This window comes from Mirounga angustirostris, unplaced genomic scaffold, assembly GCF_029215605.1.
Source record: "Mirounga angustirostris isolate CCGP_5_RB_7025 unplaced genomic scaffold, mMirAng1.0.hap1 SCAF_11, whole genome shotgun sequence".
NCBI classification, from domain to species: domain Eukaryota; kingdom Metazoa; phylum Chordata; class Mammalia; order Carnivora; family Phocidae; genus Mirounga; species Mirounga angustirostris.
The window spans coordinates 100,561,935-100,575,793 of NW_026991719.1; the positions used below are offsets into that span (position 1 = coordinate 100,561,935).

At 43.1% G+C, this 13,859-nt stretch overlaps 1 long non-coding RNA gene across 2 annotated transcripts in view; it reads right to left on the reverse strand.

The window, feature by feature from the left end:
* Positions 1-765: 765 nt before the first annotated feature.
* LOC123849493 (uncharacterized) overlaps positions 766-13,859 on the reverse strand; it is a 66,680-nt gene continuing 53,586 nt past the window's right edge. Inside the window, exons 4-5 of one of the 2 annotated variants that reach the window (XR_008506673.2) lie at positions 12,586-12,734; positions 766-1,767 (exon numbers count right to left, since the gene is read on the reverse strand). This is a non-coding gene — a long non-coding RNA (uncharacterized LOC123849493). Of the gene's footprint in view, positions 1,768-12,494; positions 12,735-13,859 lie in introns of those variants that run through there. The other variant, XR_006792078.3, reaches the window with a different exon arrangement.

Consider the following 13,859-nt stretch of genomic DNA (forward strand, 5'->3'; position numbering starts at 1 on the left):
AGAACTTACTTAAAAAAAGAATTCTCGGGGCGCCTGGGTGGCTCAGTCGTTAAGCATCTGCCTTCGGCTCAGGTCATGATCCCAGAGTCCTGGGATCAAGCCCTGCATTGTGCTCCCTCCTCGGTGGGAAGCCTACTTCTCCCTCTCCCACTCCCCCTGCTTGTGTTCCCTCTCTCGTTGTGTCTCTCTCTGTCAAATAAATAAATAAAATCTTAAAAAAAATTATTTTCTGTTAAATTTATGAAGTTTTTCCTCTGTGATGAAGCACAGTTAATGGACATTAGAAAAAATTTACATTTTTAGATGCATATGGATATATATATATAGTCATATATTAAGCTTTTTGGTTATATTAATCAAATCATCTATTTTTGGGGCGCCTGGGTAACTCAGTTGTTAAGCATCTGCCTTCGGCTCAGGTCATGATCCCAGGGTCCTGGGATCAAGCCCCGCATCGGGCTCCCTGCTCGGCGGGAAGCCTGCTTCTCCCTGTCCTACTCCCACTGCTTGTGTTCCCTCTCTCGCTGTGTCTCTCTCTGTCAAATAAATAAATAAAATCTTTAAAAAAAAATCATCTATTTTCTTTTTTTTTTTTTTTTTTAAGATTTTATATATTTATTCATTAGAGACAGAGAGAGAGAGGCAGAGGGAGAAGCAGGCTCCCAAGGAGCAGGGAGCCCGATGCGGGACTCGATCCCAGGACCCTGAGATCATGACCTGAGCTGAAGGCAGACGCTTAACCATCTGAGCCACCCAGGTGCCCTATTTTCTTTTTTTAAGATTTTATTTATTTATTTATTTACTTACTTACTTACTTAGCAAGCACGAGCAGGGGGGAGGGGCAGAAGAAGAAGGAGAGAGAATCCCAAGCCAACTCTTCGCTGAACGTGGAGCCCAACAGGGGGCTCAATCCCATGACCCTGAGATCATGACCTGAGCCAAAACCAAGAGTTAGTCGCTCAAAAGACTGAGCTATCCAGGTGCCTCCAAATTATCTATTTTCTAGCTTATTTCTTGTGTACTTGATCAGTTAAGTTTTGAAGGAAGTATATATATATATATATATATATTTTTTTTTTAAAGGTTTTATTTATTTATTTGACAGAGAGAGACACAGCGAGAGGGGGAACACAAGCAGGGGGAGTGGGAGAGGGAGAAGCAGGCTCCCCGCAGAGCAGGGAGCCCGATGCGGGACTCGATCCCAGGACCCTGGGACCATGACCTGATCCGAAGGCAGTCGCCTAACCAACTGAGCCACCCAGGCGCCCTTGAAGGAAGTATATTATAATCTCCCATTATGGTTGTGGTTTTTATCAAAATCTTCTTGTGTTTCTAAGAGTTTTGTTTTAAATCTTAAGCTGCTGTAACAATTTAGTACATAAAGGTTTATGGCTCATCTCTTCATTAAAGACCGAACAATTTATGCCCCTTTTTGTATTGTTTAGTGCTTTTAATCTTGAATTCCACCTTTAAAAAAAATAAAACTTAGCTTAAGCAACACACATTTATGATCTCACTGTTTCTACGGGTCAGGAATAGCATGGCCTAACTGAGTCATCTACTTAACAATCTCTCAGGATTTCCATAAATGTGTCCACTCAGGGTCTCTCACAGGCTGCCATCAATTATCAGCTGGGGCTGCAGTCTTATCTCAAGGCTCAGCTGGGACAGGATCCATGTCCAAGATCAGTCACATGGTTTTTGGCAGGATTCAGTTCCTCGCTGGCTGTTGGACTGAGGTCCTCAGTTTTTTTGCCAGATGGCTCTCTACATCAGAGTACAAGAACAGCCGGAGAGGGAACATAAGCAGAACAGAAGCCACAATTTTTCACAACCTAATTATGAAAGTGACATCCCATCATTTTTGCCATAGTCTGTGATAAGCAAGTCACGAGGACCAACACACACACAAGAAGAGGGAATTATACAGAGAGTGAATACCAGGAGGTGAGGATTACTGGGAGCCATTTTAGAAGCAGCCTGTCAAAGCCTGGTATAGGTTTGTCAGCCAGCAATCCTCTACTCCCAACATTCTATAGATGGTATTCCAGTGTTTTCCAGCTTTCTGTGTCATATATTAAAACTCTAGTGCTGGGGCACCTGGGTGGCTCAGTCAGTTAAGCATCTGCCTTCAGCTCAGGTCATGGTCTCAGGGTCCTGGGATCGAGCCCCTGCATTAGACTCCCGGCTCAGTGGGTCTCTGCTTCTCCCTCTGCCCCCCACCTCCAACTCGGGCTCTCTCACTCACACTCTCACACTCTCTCAAATAAATAAATAAACTCTTTTAAAAAAAATAGCCTTGTAAGAAAAAACCTCTAATCCTGGTTTATTTTCCTTTGTAAGAGTGTCAGTCAGAGTCCAACCAGAAAATAGAAACAGCTCTGAGTATTTAAAATTGAGGGAGGGGTGCCTGGGTGGCTCAGTCAATTAAGCATCTGACTCTTGGTTTCAGCTTAGGTCATGATTTCGGGGTCCTGGAACCAAGCCCCCCATGTCGGGCTCTGCACTCAGCGGGGAGTCTCCTTTAGGATTCTCTCTCTCCCTCTCCCTTTGCCCCGCTACCTGCTTGCACTCTCTCTGTGTGTCTCTCAAATAAATAAATAAATCTTTAAAAAAATAAAAAATAAAATAAAATAGAGGGCTATACGGGGCACCTGGCCGGCTCAGTTGGAAGAGCATGTGACTGTTGATCTTGGGGTCATGAGTTCGAGCCCCATGTTGGGTGTAGAGATCACTAAATGAATGAATGAATGAATAAATAAATAAATAAAATAGAGGGAATATAAAAATACAGGGAATGGTTTACACAGATAATGGAAAAATTGATAAACCAAAGAGGGGACAATAAGGGACAGCCCAGAGATTAAGAAAGGCAGGGAGCATCTACTGCCCCTAGGCTGGGGGCGGGTGTCAAAGGCAGGAAGTGGTTTTACTGGAGCCCAGGGGCCAGGGTTACTCAGTGGAAGCCTGTCTGGTAGGTGCTGGGGCTACAGAGGAGCTGTAATCACTACTAGCGATGCTATCTGAGGCCCAGAAGGAAGTGAAGAAATACTCTGGCTTCTCCGTATTCCCTGCCTCCAACCATCCACCAATGCCTCCAGAATGTGTTCTTTCTGCTTGGAAGCTTGCAAGATTTTTGTTCTGAATTTTTGAATTTCTGAAATCATACTTTCTAGTTCTACAGGGTCTTTTTTGTGCTCCGATTCCATATCCTTGGGCATTCTCATTACTTCTTGTTATAGTTTATTATTTAACAAACATGTATATGACAGGAACTGTTCTAAACATTTTACAAATATTAATTTGTTTAATTATTTAATAATTCCCTTCTGACTCTTCCTTTCTACATTAATGGGAGCCACCTGTCTAATTGTTCAAGTTAGTCTTCCTCCCTCTAGTTAATCATTTTCCTTAAATGGGTTATTTCTCTTTGCCTTCTTGTGATTTTGACTCCTTAGCAATTAGGGCAGGCAATTAGCATCTCTTGAGCAGTGGTAAATGGTAGTGAATGGTAGAAAGTTAAGTAGTTTTTGCTTTTGTGGGTCAGAAATAAACTAGATGAAGAGCCATTATGCCTTTGTGAGGCACAGGGAGGAAGCCTCTCTGTCCCATGTCTCCCTGAATACAAGTGGAAATCTCTTCCAACCGTAGCAATTCAAACCAACAGATTCGTTTTCTTGGAGGTCCACCATGGTCAGCTGAATCAGGCCCCTGTAGGACCTCAGGAAAGCAGGTAGGCAGGACCAGGCTTCATAGGGCAGGCTGAACTTCCTCAGAGAACCACAAAATCACTGTCATTATCCCAGGTTTCCAACAGATATGCCCTGTCCTCTACCACTATCCCTTGACTCTCACCCCGATTTAAGGTGATCAAACCGAAGAAGTAACTCTCAGCCAACCGAAGAAGTAACTCCGGAGCAAAGATCTCTTATTTGAAGTATCCCACATTGGGCAAAAATGGTCAGGCACTAGCAGCTGGAGGCTGCCCAAGAAGAGCATGACCTTGGCTTGAATCTGTTTTTCATCCCCACTAGAGGATCCTAAAAGAAATATGGCCTTAGATGCAGCTTCCAGGCTCCGTCACCTTGCCTACATTGGCTGTTGTGTTATTCTTAGGCAGAATTGAGTAGAAAGTATGCCATGGACATTTGTTCAAGCTGCCATCTTCCCAGAATTTGAGGATAAACCTTTTAACAACCACTTAAAAAAACTCAAAAAATATAGAGAATGGATTTTACTATGCTGTGTGTATCTGTCGCTCTCTTTATGTTTATCCTCCTTGAGATCCATTGAGCTTCATGAATGTGTACAATAAATTAACTCTCAATCAAATACTTTTCAGTTAGTTCATTTCAAACAACTTGTTTTACTTAACTTACTTTCTTTACTTTAAAACTAATTAGTGCTTGATGAAATAAAACTCATACAGAAGCATATAAAGTAAAAAATAAAATTGTGCCCCACCCATAACTTCCCCTAAATCCCTAGTAATTACCATAAACAACAGTTTGATATGTATCTTTTCCAATTTTTTCCAATGTATATTTAGATCTATGGATATATAATTGATTTATTGAACTTTTTTTAAAAGATTTTATTTATTCATTCAAGACACACAGAGAGAGAGAGAGAGCATGAGCAGGGGGAGAGGCAGAGGGAGAAGCAGGCTCCCCAGGAGCCGGACGTGGGGCTCGATTCCAGGACCCTGGGATCATGACCCGAGCTGAAGGCAGATGCTTAACCATCTGAGCCACTCAGGCACCCCTGATTTATTGAACATTTTTAATTTGGTGGAGTGTAAATACAAAAAAGCTTTGTCTCAGGGCAAAGTGGCTCAGTTGGTTAAGCGTCTGCCTTTGGCTCACGTCATGATCCCAGGATCCTGGGATGGAGCCCCAAGATGGGCTCCCTGCTCAGCAGGGAGTCTGCTTGTCCTTCTCCCTCTGCCTGCAGCTCCCCCTGCTTGTGTGCTCTGTCAGATAAATAAATAAAATCTTAAAAAAAAAAAAAAAAAAAAGCTTTGTCTCCAACCACTCCGCTCAAACAGTGTCTTCTCCCATCCCAGGTTAGGCCTGACCTCTACTGCTCTTTTATTCTCCTTCCCCTCGCTCAGCTGCTTCTGGGTCCCCTAGAGTAAGGGGCGGTGGGGGGTTAGAGAAAAGGAGCCAAGTGTTTTGTTTTCCTTTTTTTTTTTAAGATTTTATTTATTTGTCAGAGAGAGAGAGAGGGAAAAAGCAGGGGGAGAGGCAGAGGGAGAGGGAGAAGCAGGCTTCCTGCTGAGTAGGGAGCCCGACGTGGGGCTCCATCCCAGGACCCAGGGATCATGACCTGAGCCAAAGGCAGACACTTCACTGACTGAGCCACCCAGGCGTCCCCAAGTGTTTTGTTTTTGATGTTTCATTTTTGTTTTTATTTTTACTTATCTGGTCTCTTTTGTCGCTCTTTCCTGCCTAATATAGGCTGGCCTTGATGTCCTCAGCGTGGCAGGTATTCCTAATGCTTGCTTTTGGAGGAGGTAGAGGTTAGGAGGACACATAGATGGATTCTTCAGAGATGCCAAAAAAATCTCCACACTGCACAGTTCCCCAGTTTGAACACTGGGCTCTCTTGCTGATTTACTTGCAACCTTCTTTCAGTTTCTATCCCTAATAATATACCTCATGGCCTCTTACTAACTGGGGATCCCTCACCTCAACAGGTTACCTGCTGAAAGCAGGATAACTTCACAACAGCTGGAGTCCAGCTTCATTCTGAGGCACCTACTTGTTTCTTGGGAAACTCAAGCATCCTCCCCATGCCGACCAATGAGAGAACAAGCCCCTCTCCACCCCCCCAACTTGTGCCTTCTCTCCTTACCCTGCTGTGGTAGGTTATTTTATTCCACCTGCAGCATTCTCTGGGGGAGAAGTGGGAATCCTCTACGTTCACAGATGCCCCCAAATTCCAGGAGGCATGTGTCAAGTTCTCAAAAATTCTTTCACCACCCTCCATGCTAGTGGCACTCCCGGGGCAGTCCTCTGCAGCAGGCATGAAGGATCGTTGCTGGGCTCTCCCTTCAAGAAAGAATTTGCCATTTAGCTGCAAGGAGTGAAGGTAGCTGAGAGCCTCCAGCTGCAGCACCTTCAGGATCCACTGCGGTGGGGTTTTTTTTAAGATTTTATTTATTTATTTGTCAGAGAGAGAGAGAGAGCATGAGCAGGGGGAACGGCAGAGGCAGAGGGAGAAGCAGACTCCCCGCTGAGCAGGGAGCCCGATGCGGGGCTCAATCCCAGGACCCCGGGATCATGACCTGAGTCGAAGGCAGACGCTTCACCGACTGAGATACCCAGGCACCCCCACTGCAGTGTTTTAACCAAGATTCACTTTCTGGGCATCCTCCAGCCAATGACTGAGCGTGGCAGGGGTACTAGGACCTGTCCATTTTCTGCCCAACATGGGACTCCTCTAACAGGCAATCTTTGCTCCGGAGCTCACCATTGGGTTGGCTGAAACTTTGTCAGATCTGCATTGTGGTCTCAGGTTCTTTCTGCCCAATCCTACTTTCTGCCCCCTTTAGAGATGTCATATCTGCATCACCATCCATCTGCACACTCTCCCTGCTCAGTTCTGTATCTCCCCCTCACCCAGCCATTTCTTTTCACAGGTATGAAATGTGTATCATCGTCTGAAGTTTTCCCTGTCCAATTCTCCTTCCCTCTCTCGACGTCTCCCAGGAGTTTACCTACCCAATAAACTTCTGACACTCTTAACTCACTCTCAGCCTCTGCTTCCCAGAAGACCCAAATTAACAGTCTCCAAATTTCTGCAGCTCAGCAGCCACCCTAGCTTTGAGGAATTCTCTTGGATCCCCCATATTTGAACAGGAAAACCACATCATTCATCACCTTAGTCTGTCAACCCCTGAATCTGATGTCTGGTTTGTGTGTCAATAAATTTGCCGCAAATTTCTGGTCTTCTCTTCGTATGGACTTAGTGATATGGCAAGTATGATAGCTGAAGAACCAATTCCGTATTTTTGTGCATGCTGGAGGGGGTGCCTGGCAGGTCCTTGGTCCATTCTTTAGAAAGTGGACCTCACACTGGGAGGCTGGTGTGGGCCACGGACTGGTGGCTGATTCTGGACTGGGTGCCCTACACCAAGGGCAAGTCTAAGGATGAGTAAACTGACCCTCCTCAGACCCCTCTGGTGTCTGCTGGTGGGGCTGTCTCCTTCCATGTTAGCTCCTGCCATGCCTGAAACAGCCCATGCCCTCAAGATGCACCTCAAGGAAACTGACAGCATGACTTAGGACTCTGTTTCTGAAAATAGCTTTCATGTTTGAATGTGCACAGCATTAAACCTTGCTCTGAAACCTGCAGAAGAAGGAGGAGGAGGAGGAAATGGACCTCAGCTTTGAGCATTAGCAAAATTCCAAAACAGGACAATTCTCATTTGAATTTTACATGCGCACACGCATGCACACATGTGCTATATGCACACAGATATGTTTATATATGTTGTTTATAATACTGAAATTATGCTGTTTATTTCTACACTTGCTTTTAAAAATCCACACAATACATAGACTGTCCAACACCAAGAATGAACCCTAATGTAAACTATGAACTTTGGGTGATAATGATGTGTCAACATAGGTTCATCAATTGTAAAAATCTACCACTGTGTTATAGGATGTCAATTGTTGGGGGGGTTGTGCATGTGTGAGGACCTGGGGTATTTGAGAATGCTCTGTACTTTCTGCTCAATTTTGCTGTAAACCTAAAACTGCTCTAAAAATAAAGTTTATTAATTAAAAAAAAGTTCAAAATGTGACAGTAGCAACTTATCTAATTCTTTTGTTATGTAGAATTCTATTACATGGGTTACTATGATTTATTTAACCAGCCCCCTATATTTAAGGGTTTTTCATCAATTTTTCATCTTTATCATTAATTCCACAGTGATCAGTACTATATATCCAGCTTTAAGTATTTCTACACAATAGATTCACAAAAATGTAGTGGCTAGGTCAAAGAGTCTGGACGTTTAAAATATTTATAGATATACAATGTTTATAGATATACAAAATGCTTTCCAACAATACTGACCCAGTGTATGATCCTACCACAGTGTTGAGTAGCTGTTTCTCTGCACACTTGCCAACCCTGGAAATGCCAATATTTTGAATCTTTACCAATCTGATAGGTCAAATGAAATATTTTGATTTGTATTTCTTTGGTTATTAATGAGGCGGAGTATCTTTCATACATTTACTAACCATTTGGGTTTTGTTGTTGTTGTTTTTTTTTTAAAGATTTTATTTATTTATTTGACAGAGAGAGAGACAGCGAGAGAGGGAACACAAGCAGGGGGAGTGGGAGAGGGAAAAGCAGGTTTCCCCGCGGAGCAAGGAGCCTAATGCGGGGCTCGATCCCAGGACCCCGGGATCATGACCTGAGCCTAAGGCAGACGCTTAACGACTGAGCCACCCAGGCGCCCCCATTTACTAACCATTTGTATATTCTCATATCCTTTGTCCATTTTTCTAATGTCTTGTTGGTCTTATTGATTTGTAAGAATTCTTTTTTGTATTAAGTAAAGTCTTGTCGGTCATATGTGTTGCAAATATATCTTCCCAATTTGTTTTTTTAAAGATTTTATTTTATTTTTTTAAGGATTTTATTTATTTGAGAGAGAAAGGGAGAGGGAGAGGGAGAGGGACGCCTGGGTGGCTCAGCTGGTTGGGCGTCTGCCTTTGGCTCAGGTCATGATCTCAGGGTCCTGGGATGGAGTCCCGCATCAGGCTCCTTGCTCGGCAGGGAGCCTGCTTCTCCCTCTGCCTGCCGTTCTCCCTGCTTGTGCTCTCCACTCTCTCTTCTCTGACAAATAAATAAATAAAATCTTTAAAAGAGAAAAAAAAAAAAAGAAAGTGAGAGGGAGAGAGCACGAGATGGGGGAGGGTCAGAGGGAGAAGCAGACTCCCTGCTGAGCAGGGAGCCTGATGCAGGACTCAATCCTGGGACTCCCAGGATCATGACCTGAGCCAAAGGCAGTCACTTAATCAACTGAGCCACCCAGGCGCCCCAATTTGTTGTTGTTTTTAAGATTTATTTATTTATTTTAGAGAGAGAGCAAGTGAGCAGGGGGATGGGCAGAGGAAGAGAGAGAGAGAGGGAAAGAATCTCAAGCAGACTTCCCGCTGAGTGTGGAGCCTGACACGGGGCTCCACGCAAGGCTCGATACAATGACCCCAAGATCAGGACCTGAGTCAAAGCCAAGAGTAGGATACTTACCTGACTGCACCACCCACGCACCCCTGTTTTTTAATCTTTATTTATGGTGTTTTATGCTTTGCAGGTTTTAAAGTTTTTTTATGTAGTTGAATTTATGTCTTTTTGCTCTTAGAGCTTCTTGGTTTTGAGCCACGCTTACAAAAGCCTCACCCATTTTTTTCATATACTATTTTTATGGGTCTATTATATCTTTGGTACATTTCAATGTATTTTTGGAGTAAGAATGAGGTAGTACATCATCTTTATTTTTCCAGCTGGCTAGCTAGTTTTCCAGACACCTTTACTAGACAATGTTATCTTTTCTCTACTGATTTCAAAATGCTACCTTTACCAAAATCTAAATTGTTGTATGCACTTGGTTTATTTCCAAACTTTCTATTCTGCTCCTTTTTTTTTTTTTTTTTTAAGTAGGCTCCGCGCTCAACTTGGGGCTTGAACTCATCACCCTGAGATGAAGAGTTGCATGTTCTACCGCCATCCAGGCACCTCTGCTTCTTCTTATTTTAATTACCATATCATACTTTTAAAATTGTAACCTTATAATTGTTTTAATATCTAGTAGAGCTAGATTTCCCTCTAATCTATTTTTTATACCTTTCCCAGACACTCTTGCATGTTTTTACTTAGACAAATCTTTTTTTTTCAAAGATTTTATTTATTTATTTGAGAGAGAGAGATAGCAAGAGAGAGCATGAGCAGGGGCTAGGGGGAGAAGCAGGCTCCTCACTGAGCAGGGAGCCCGATGTGGGGCTCGATCCCAGGACCCTGGGATCATGACCTGAGCTGAAGGCAGACGCTTAACTGACTGAGCCACCCAGGAGCCCCTACTTAGACGAATCTTTAAGATCATTTTTTCAACTATTCTAAAAGTACTATGGGGTTTTAAAATCAGGATTGCTACAGGGGCACCTGGCTGGCTCAGTTGGTAGAGTACGCAACTCTTGATCTCAGGGTTGTAAGTTCAAGCCCCATGTTGGGTGTAGAGATTACTTAAAAATAAAACCTCAAAAAAAGAAAATAAAATCAGAATTGCTGTAAATTTATAAATCAATTTAGGAGTAATCAACACCTTTGCAAAATTCAATCTCTTGATGTCTCTCTGGAAAAAATTAGTTTCCCTAATATAGGTTTTACACAATTTCTTCATTAATATAGTAATTCATGGCACCTATAATGTGCAAGGCACTGTTTAAGATGTTAGACATAAAAAATAAAGTTCCTGTTTTGGTGGAGCTTACAGTCTAGTGGGAGAAAAAGAACAGTATTTTAAAAAACAAATAAACATATAATATGACAATTGGTGACAAGTGCTATAAAGAAAATAAAGCTGGGGGCGCCTGGGTGGCTCAGTCAGTTAAGTGTCCGACTCTTGATTTTGGCTCAGGTCATGATCTCAGGGTCATGAGATCAAGCCCTGCATTAGGCTCCACGCTCAGCAGGGAGTCTGCTTGAGATTCTCTTTCTCTCTCTCCCTCTCTCCTCCCTCCTCCGTGTGTGTGTGCGTGCACGCACTCTCTCAAATAAATACATCTTTAAAAAAAGAAAAGAAAGCTGGATAAGAGGATAGAGAATAAAGGGAGAAAAATGCTATTTTATATAGAGTGGTCAGGGAAGGCCTTTCTGATAGGTGAAACTTGATCAGAAACTTAAAGGAGGTGAACAAACCAGCCATGTGAATATCAGGGCATTACAGGATGTAAGTACAAAGCCCTAAGGCTCAAGCATGATTGGTTTATTTGAGAAACAGCAAGGAAGCTGGTGTGACTGAAGTGCAGGTGTTAAGATCTGAGTGGTAACTAGAAGCCAGCTTATGTAACTCCTTACGGGTCATGGAAGGACTTTGAATTTTATTCTAAGTGGGTTTAAAAGCCACTGGGAGGTTTTATTTTTTATTTTTAAAAAAGATTTATTTATTTTATATACATATAGAGAGAGAGAGTGTGTGCACAGGGTGGGGGACAGAGGGAGAGGGAGAGAAGCAGACTCCCTGCTGAGTGTGGAGCCAGAGCCCAATGTGGGGCTTGATCCCATGACCCTGAGACCATGACCTGAGCCAAAATCAAGTCGGACACTCAACTGACCGAGCCACCCAGACACCCCATCACTAGGAGGTTTTAAAGAAAGAAGCGTCCTGTCTCATTTATTCTTTTAGATGATCACTGTCATTTCTATACGGAGAATAGGGGAATGAAAGTGGAAGCAGGGAGACCAGTTACATCCAGGAGAGAGATGGTGGTAGCTTGGGCTAGGACGGTAGTGGTGAGGGTTTTGTGTGGTCAGAACACAAAGAAGTAAGCTAGGGATCTCTTCTATCCACAGGCATTTGCCAATCTAGAGGTGCTCCTTAAGTGAGGGTAGCAGATGAGACAATGAGTTAGTGACCTGAAGCTACCAGAAAGGTAGACCCTAGACCCTGGATAACTTCTCTCTCTCTCTCATCCTCTCTCTCTCTCTGTCACACACACACACACACACACACAAAACAGTGGACAGGCAAGCAGTGCTTATGAGTGGGAATTGGGAACCAAAGAGATGGAGCTCAGTTGGAGGTGAGTACCAGCGAAAGGGGGACTCCTAGGGCCACACAGACCCTGTTCTGGAGACAGAACTCAGAGAACTGCACTCTGGAAATGGGGACACAAAAAATCCTCAAGCATTGCTTCCAGACTGCTAATGCCTTCAGGTGAGCCATCAGGTGCCTGGTGGGAGATTTGAAAGAGGGGAGAAACCCACAGAGGTTAGCGAAGCATGCAGGCATGCTTTTATCCTCACGGTGTCTGCCTAGTTCCAAGAGGCATCTGAGAAGCTGAGTTGCTTCATGGAGCTAGGTGTACAAGAGTTGGAATCTGGGGTAAACTATTCCCGGCTTTGGGCTTGGAAACTAGAGGATTACACTCCAGGAGTAAGGATGACCCAGAATTAAATCAGTCTTCATTAAGTCTACATTTCGACTTTGTCATTTAAACAGCTCAGAAAACATCAAGGTTTAAGCTTGGATTAAGGTAATCCCACACTTAGTACCCCCAGGCACCTGGAGAGGAGCAAACAAATCTTTTCTAGGAAAAGAGAATATTGCAGACTTCAAATTATTTCTATAAATAATTTTCAAATATAACATCCAACACATGATTAAAGGTAACCAGATCCATAGTGAGAGACAACACACAATGAGCAAGAACCATCAGAAACCATAGACAATAGAAACAGACTCACTAGGATGCTAGATACTGAGAAAAGCCTTATTTAAACATTTCTGTAGGAAATAGAAATTAGAAAAGTGATAGTACAGTTTTGAAAATTAACTAGGGGCACCTGGGTGGCTCAGCTGGTTAAGTGTCTGCCTTCAGCTCAGGTCATGGTCCCAGGGTCCTGAGGTTGAGCCCCACATCAGGCTTCCTGCTTAGCGGGGAGCCTCCTTCTCCCTCTTCCTCTGCTGCTCTCCCAGCTTGTGCTCTCTCTTTCTGTCAAATAAATAAATAAAATCTTTAAAAAAAGAAAACAAACCAACTAGAAATTATAGAAGTGAAAATTATAACCAAAATTAAGATCTTGGTAGATAGGTTTCAGAGTAGATTAAACACAGCTAAAAACAGAATCAATTAACCAGAAGAGAAACTAAAGGAAATTGTTCAAATGAATCTATTTTTTCAACTGCAGACCCAGGAGCCAGAAGATAATAGAAAGAGATATATATTTTTTAAAGATTTATTTATTTATTTGTTTGACAGAGAGAGAAAGAGCACAAGCAAGGGGGGGGGCAACAGGCAGAGAGAGAGGGAGAGGGAGAAGCAGGCTCCCCGCTGAGCAGAGAGCCCGGACGTGGGGCTTGATCCCAGATCCCAGGACTCTGGGATCATGACCCCAGCCAAAGGCAGACACCCAACCGACTGAGCCACCCAGGTGCCCCTAGAAAGAGATCTTTAAAGTATTAAAAGAATACTTTCAATGCCAACTTAGTTACACCAATTCTCTACAGGTGAAAATCTCTTTCAAAATTGAAGCAAAATATGGGAAACACAGAAAAAAAGAGCAAGGTAGCTTTATTCATAATTGCCAAACCATGGAAGCAACCAAGATGTCCTTCAAAAAGTGAATGGATAAATAAACTGGTACATCCAGGGGCGCCTGGGGGGCTCAGTCAGTTAAGTGTCTGCCTTCAGCTCAGGTCATGATTCCGGGGTCCCAGGATCGAGTCCCGTGTCGGGCCCCCTGCTCAGCAGAGAGTCTGCTTCTCCCTCTGACCCTCCCCCTTTCTCGTGCTCTCTCTCTCTCTGCCTCTCTCAAATAAATAAATAAAAATCTTAAAATAAATTAATTAAAATTTAAAAAATAAACTGTGGTACATCCAGATGACAATGGAATATTATTCAGTGTTAAAAAATGAAATGAGCTATCAAGCCACAAAAAAGACATGGAAGAATCTTAAATGTATATTACTAAGTGAAAGAAACCAATCTGAAAAGGCTACATACTGTATGAATCCAACAACATACATGACATTCTGGAAAAGGCAAAACTATGGAGACAGTAAAAAGATCAGTGGTTGCCAGGAGCTTGGGGGAGGGATAGATGAATAGGTGGAACAC